Below are 6,000 nucleotides of genomic sequence, written 5' to 3' on the forward strand. Positions count from 1 at the left end.
CACTTAAGTATCGTTAAGAGAATTTTTAGATACTTGATAGGCACAATGAATCTAGGACTTTGGTATCCCAAGAACTCAAACTTTGAAATCATTAGTTACTCGGATGTGGACTTTGCCGGTTGTAAGTCGGATAGGAAAAGTACTAGTGGAACATGTCACTTTCTAGGAAACTCTTTAGTGTCATGGTTTAGCAAGAAACAAAACTCGGTAGCCCTATCCACAACCGAAGTCGAATACATTGCCGCCGGTAGTTGTTGTGCTCAAATACTTTGGATGAAACAAAATCTTAAGGATTTTGATGTTGATTTTGAATGTACACCCATAAAGTGTGACAATACTAGTGCCATTAACCTCTCTAAGAATCCAATCTTGCATTCTAGAGCCAAGCATATTGATATAAGGCACCATTTCCTTAGAGACCATATCCAAAGAGGTGAAATTGTACTAGACTTTGTAAGCACCGAATTCCAATTAGCGGACATATTCACCAAGCCTCTTAGTGATGAGAGATTTAGTTTCATTAGAAGAGAGCTAGGAATGACCAACCTCAATGAAATATAAAGTTCACTAGCGACTTTAATTAATTGGTATCATATCTCTCTTTACTTATAAATTTATGCATATGTACTCTCAATATGATATTTACATGTTTCAAATGCATAAATAAATTAACTAAATGATATATGACCTTGTACTCCTTGAAAAATCAGATTATAGGTCATTTTGTGATTTTTAGGCATATTTTAGACATACTTTTTGAATTAGTACACACACAAAATTTTGCATTATTGATCATTATATAAATTTGTATGTTTAAACATGTCTAAATGAGTGAAATTAGTATGCCTATAGGTTCTAAATGGTTGAAAAATAGTCTGAATGCATTTCATGCATTTTACATGTGCATTTTTAAAAGTTTTAAGCCTAAAAGAGGAATTTTGGCCAAAATGCTCAATTTTCATCATTTTTCGAAACCGTAACTTCCCACACCTCACATTTAACATTCTTGAGGTGTTGCAAAAAGAATTTTTCGCTTTGGATGCATAAAACTCATTTTTGGTAGACTTCTACTTTTCAAGGCCTTTTAAGGCATTTTTCGAAAAATCTACCCAAAATTCTCAATTTTTAATATTTTTCGATTCCGTCACTTCACACACCTCATATTTAATATTCTTGAACTGCTGGAAAAAGAATTTTTCAATTTGGTTGAACAGATTTCATTTTTGGTAAGTTTTTGGCTTTCTTGAACTTTTCTTTAAAACTTACCGTAAATTGTTATTTTTCAACATTTTTCAGATTTTCTTGTTTGAGCATGTTCATTTTCTCATATTTTAGGTGTTAGAAAAAGTTTGGGGTCAATTGGGTTAAAAACGAAGATTTTGGGCACGTTTTTGAAAAGGGGGCTGGGCTGGTGCACCAACCGGAATTCCGGTTGGCTGTGCACAGACCAACCGGAATTCCGGTTGGCGCCTGACAGCAGCCCATCAGTTTTTTTTGCCTTTTTTTAAATGCATTTTTCCCCATAAAAACCCTACCCACGAGTTTCATTCCCCCATTCTGACTCTACACACTAAAATACAAGCCTCCACTCTCTTCACTCTCAAAAATCACTCCCTCAAACCCTCACTTCATCATCCATTTTTCTCCAAAACTCTCCTTCTCTTCTTGTTTTCCCTTCAATGGCTTCATCTTCCAACCCAAGGAAGAGCAAGAGGGTTCTCAATGCTGAACAAATCAGGGAGAAAAGGGCTAAAGGCAGAAATGAACCTACTCTTTTCTACAACCAAGAGGACTTCAATCGGTTCCATGATGCTTTCTCCTCTAGGCCTATTATCAAAGGTAAATTTTGTGACCTTCCAAGCCTTGCTTGTGTCAAATTCAGCTATCATTTTGAAATGTTAGGGTGGAAATCCTTTATCAATATTAAGACACCCATGTACCCTAGGTTGGTTAGAGCCTTCTATGCTTGCATCAAACCTAGCCATGCACCCCTAGGAGTTAGAGGCACTATTGGAGATGTCCCCTTTGCAATTGATGTAGAATCTCTAAATAACTTGATAGGAGCACCCAATGAGGGACTTTTTCTAGAACCAAAAACCACTCTTAAGAATGATGAACTTTTTGCTATGAATGAGTGTTCTAGAGTCCTTTGTGGAGAAGGCCCAATTTTCATAAAACCAAAGTTTCACAATCTTACTTTGGAAGCCAAAATTCTCCAACTATTTATCATCAATAACCTTGCTCCTAGAAGTGGTCATAAGGATGAGGTCAACAACATAGACATACTCATTTTATACCTTATCCTAACCAAAAAGGCAAGAATCAACCTAGGACATCTTATTCTTCGGTTTATTGTTGATGTGTATAAACCCAACATGGTTAAGTCCCTCCCATTTGGTTTTCTCCTTAGCTACATCCTACCTCTCTTAGGAGTTCCCGTCTCGGATGAAAAGAAGGTTGAACCCACCGAAGGAGATAAGCTAGGTTCTAAAACTTTCACAAGCTTGGGGTATGCCCTTATCAATAATAAGTGGGTTTTCACTCCCAAAAGAGGACAAAGAAAGCAAGAGGACCTTGAAGTAGGAGACGAAGAAGATGAAGAGGAGAGCTTTGGGTTACCCGCTAGTGAAAGTGAAGAAGAGGAGAAAGCCAATGAAGAAGAAGAAGCTCAACCCTCAAGCCTTCCAATGCCTCAAGCATCTCAATTCAACCTTGAGGAGGCCTTTGCTCGTCTTCACACTGACATGAACACTCAATTTACCAACTTGCGGAGTGACATGGAACAAGGCTTCCAAAATGTTCGTAACGAAATGGAGGAGATGAAGGCCTACATGAGGCGTTTTGGGGGGCCACCATCTTAGGCATTTGCATGTTTTTGTTTTGCACTCTTTCATGTTTTACTTTTTCTTGTGTACTTGTGTATTTGCATAGATTTATGTCTTATGTGTGAATGCTTAAAAATTTTAATCTATGTTTGATTGTATTTTATTTTGTGAATTCCTTTGCCACCCTTTTTGATGAATCAAAAGGGGGAGAACTAATTAAGATTATTTTAACTTTGGCAAAAACCTCAATTTTTGGACTAACGTTTATTTCACTATGAGTAATAAATTGAGGGGGAGTTTACAAAATCATGTAATGTAACACTCAAAGGTAAAGTTTCAAATTTTTAAAACCCTTGCACACATTAAGGGGGAGCTAATCTAATATTAATATTTAAAAATATTTCATTTCCCTTTTAAAATAATCAAATATTTGATATCATCAAAAAGGGGGAGATTGTTGACCCAAACTCTTAAGTCTCCTTGTTTTGATGATTAACAAATATTTGATTATTATTTGTTACTAATGATTTGTTGATTTTTAAGCAAAAACCAAAGTGAATTAGCACTTCAAAGTCAAACTTATGACCAAGGGCAAAATGGTCATTTTACCAAATTTTCCGGAAACGACCCGAAATGGACTTCAAGACTCAAGAAACTCAAGATAAAGGTTTAATTTCATTTCTTAGTCTTGTAAAGTGATTGCAAGTATACTTTAAGTCATAAGTATAAAATTTGGCTCACTCACGTACTAAAAAATAGTGATTTTTTAAAATGAGAAATAAATATCCTAAATTTACTTTTAAGAAAATACATCCCGATACGGTCGCAACGCAATTGGAATTTTTTAAATTGGATAAACGAGCTAAAAGTTATAAAGAATTGAAAAATGGGAAAATAGGCATAAATCGGTTTTGCTCTCTGTTTGCCATCCGGAATTCCGGATTGGAAACCGGAATTCCGGTTGCTTCCAGACCGGAATTCCGGTTCCCCATCCGGACTTCCGGTTCGCGGCAGACAGCTTCGAAAATTAACTCCTAACGGCTAGTTTTTTCCCAAACTCTATATAAACTCGTTTTTCACTCAAAGTTGGTTGTTGGCTGAGCATTTATTACATATACCAAACCAAATCCATTGATTTCAAAGAGCTCTCAAAGTTTAACTCATCCAAACACATATTCACACACTTGAGCCAAAATTTGTATTTATTTCTTCTAAGTGTGCTTGCTAATCACTCTAGGTTTCTCATTGTATTATCATACTTCTAGAGTGATTTTTGCTTGTAATATCAAACACATTCCCATATTGATATTGAGGTGAGGTTGGCACCGGTTTTGTAAACAACCCGGTTAGAGTGAGATTGGTACTTCAACAATCCGAAAAAGAGGTTGATAGTCCTTGGTGGTGGAAAACTATTGTAAGAGGTTTGGAAATACCTTGGTGAAAAATTCTCGGCTGTAAGGGTTAGTCAAGCCCGCTAACTTGGCTCGATAGTTGAACTCAAAGCTAGGTCCATAGCTTTGAAGACCAAGGACGTAGGTGGCTTAGTTCTACCAAACGTTGTAAAATTTGAGAGTTTGCAATTTCTTAACCTTCAATTCTTTACATTACAATTTTGATTATTTGCTATATCTATTTGATTGCCATATTATTTTCTTTTACTTGATAAATTTGATTTATTGCATAATTAGGCATATTAAGTTTTAAATTTCCGAAATTAGTTTAAATTTCCAATTCAGCCCCCCCCCCCCCCCTCTTGGAAACATATCTTGCGTTAACAGAATATTCGTTTGGGTCTTTCTGCTAACGGAATTAATCCACACAATTCCCTTAGTAGTAAATATAGTTGTTGGCCTGTAATGCTAGTCATCTATAATCTACCACCATGGTTGTGTATGAAGAGGAAGTTTACCATGTTGACCTTGTTGATATCTGGTCCTAAACAACCTGGAAATGATATTGATGTATACCTAGCTCCTTTAATTGATGATTTGAGCACATTGTGGTATGAGGGGGTTAATGCTTACGATGCTTATAAGAAAGAAAATTTTAATCTTAAAGCAGTGTTGTTGTGGACTATTAATGATTTTCCAGCCTTAGGTAATCTTTCTAGATTTAGTGTGAAAGGGTACAAGGCATGTCCCATTTGTGACGAAGGGACTCATTCTGAATATTTAAAACATTTTAGAAAGATTTGTTATATGGGACACCGAAAGTTCTTATCTGAAAAACATAAATTTCGAAGTTTGACAGATGCCTTTAATGGTAAACCTGAATTTGGAAAGGCTCCACCACCTTTACTTGGAGGACAATTGTTAACAAAGTTGAACAAAGTCCAATGCAAGTTCAGAAAACCTAGAAATTTTACAAATAAGAGAAAAAATGTTAGACGTGAAAAAACAAAGGAGGTTGTAGATGGTGCGACAGGTTGTTGGAAGAAGAAATCTATTTTTTTTTTGAGCTTGAGTATTGGGAGCATTTGGTTTTGCGGCACAACTTGGATGTAATGCACATTGAGAAAAACGTGTCAGATAGCTTAATTAGTACATTGCTGAATATTCCTGGACGGAGTAAGGATGGAATCAAAGCTCGGTTGGATTTAAAAGTAATGGGTATACGCAGTAAGTTACAACCAGAGGTTGGTGAGAGACGAACCTATTTACCACCTGCATGTTATACCCTGTCTAAAGAAGAAAAACATAGTGTATGTCATTCTTTGTCGAATGTGAAAGTACTGGAAGGTTATTCTTCAAATATTTCTTCTCTGGTAGATATCAAAAATTTTGAATTTAGTTGGAATGAAGTCTCATGACCATCATACACTACTTGAACATCTTCTACCGGTAACTATCCGCTCTGTGTTGCCCAAAAAAGTTCGATATGAAATTACCAAACTATGCTTTTTCTTTAAATCTATTTGTTGTAAAGTGGTAGATGTGTCGAAGTTGGACAATCTTCAAACAAATATTGTGATAACTATGTGTGAGTTGGAGCAGTATTTCCCACCTTCATTTTTTGACATAATGGTTCATTTAATAGTTCATTTGGTGAGAGAAGTAAAATTGTGTGGACCAGTATACTTGAGATGGATGTACCCATTTGAATGGTATATGAAGGTTTTAAAAGGTTATGTTAGAAATAGAAGTAGACCTGAGGGTTGCATAGTTGAATCCTACAT

Source organism: Humulus lupulus, chromosome 8 (assembly GCF_963169125.1).
Source record: "Humulus lupulus chromosome 8, drHumLupu1.1, whole genome shotgun sequence".
In the NCBI taxonomy this organism is placed as follows: domain Eukaryota; kingdom Viridiplantae; phylum Streptophyta; class Magnoliopsida; order Rosales; family Cannabaceae; genus Humulus; species Humulus lupulus.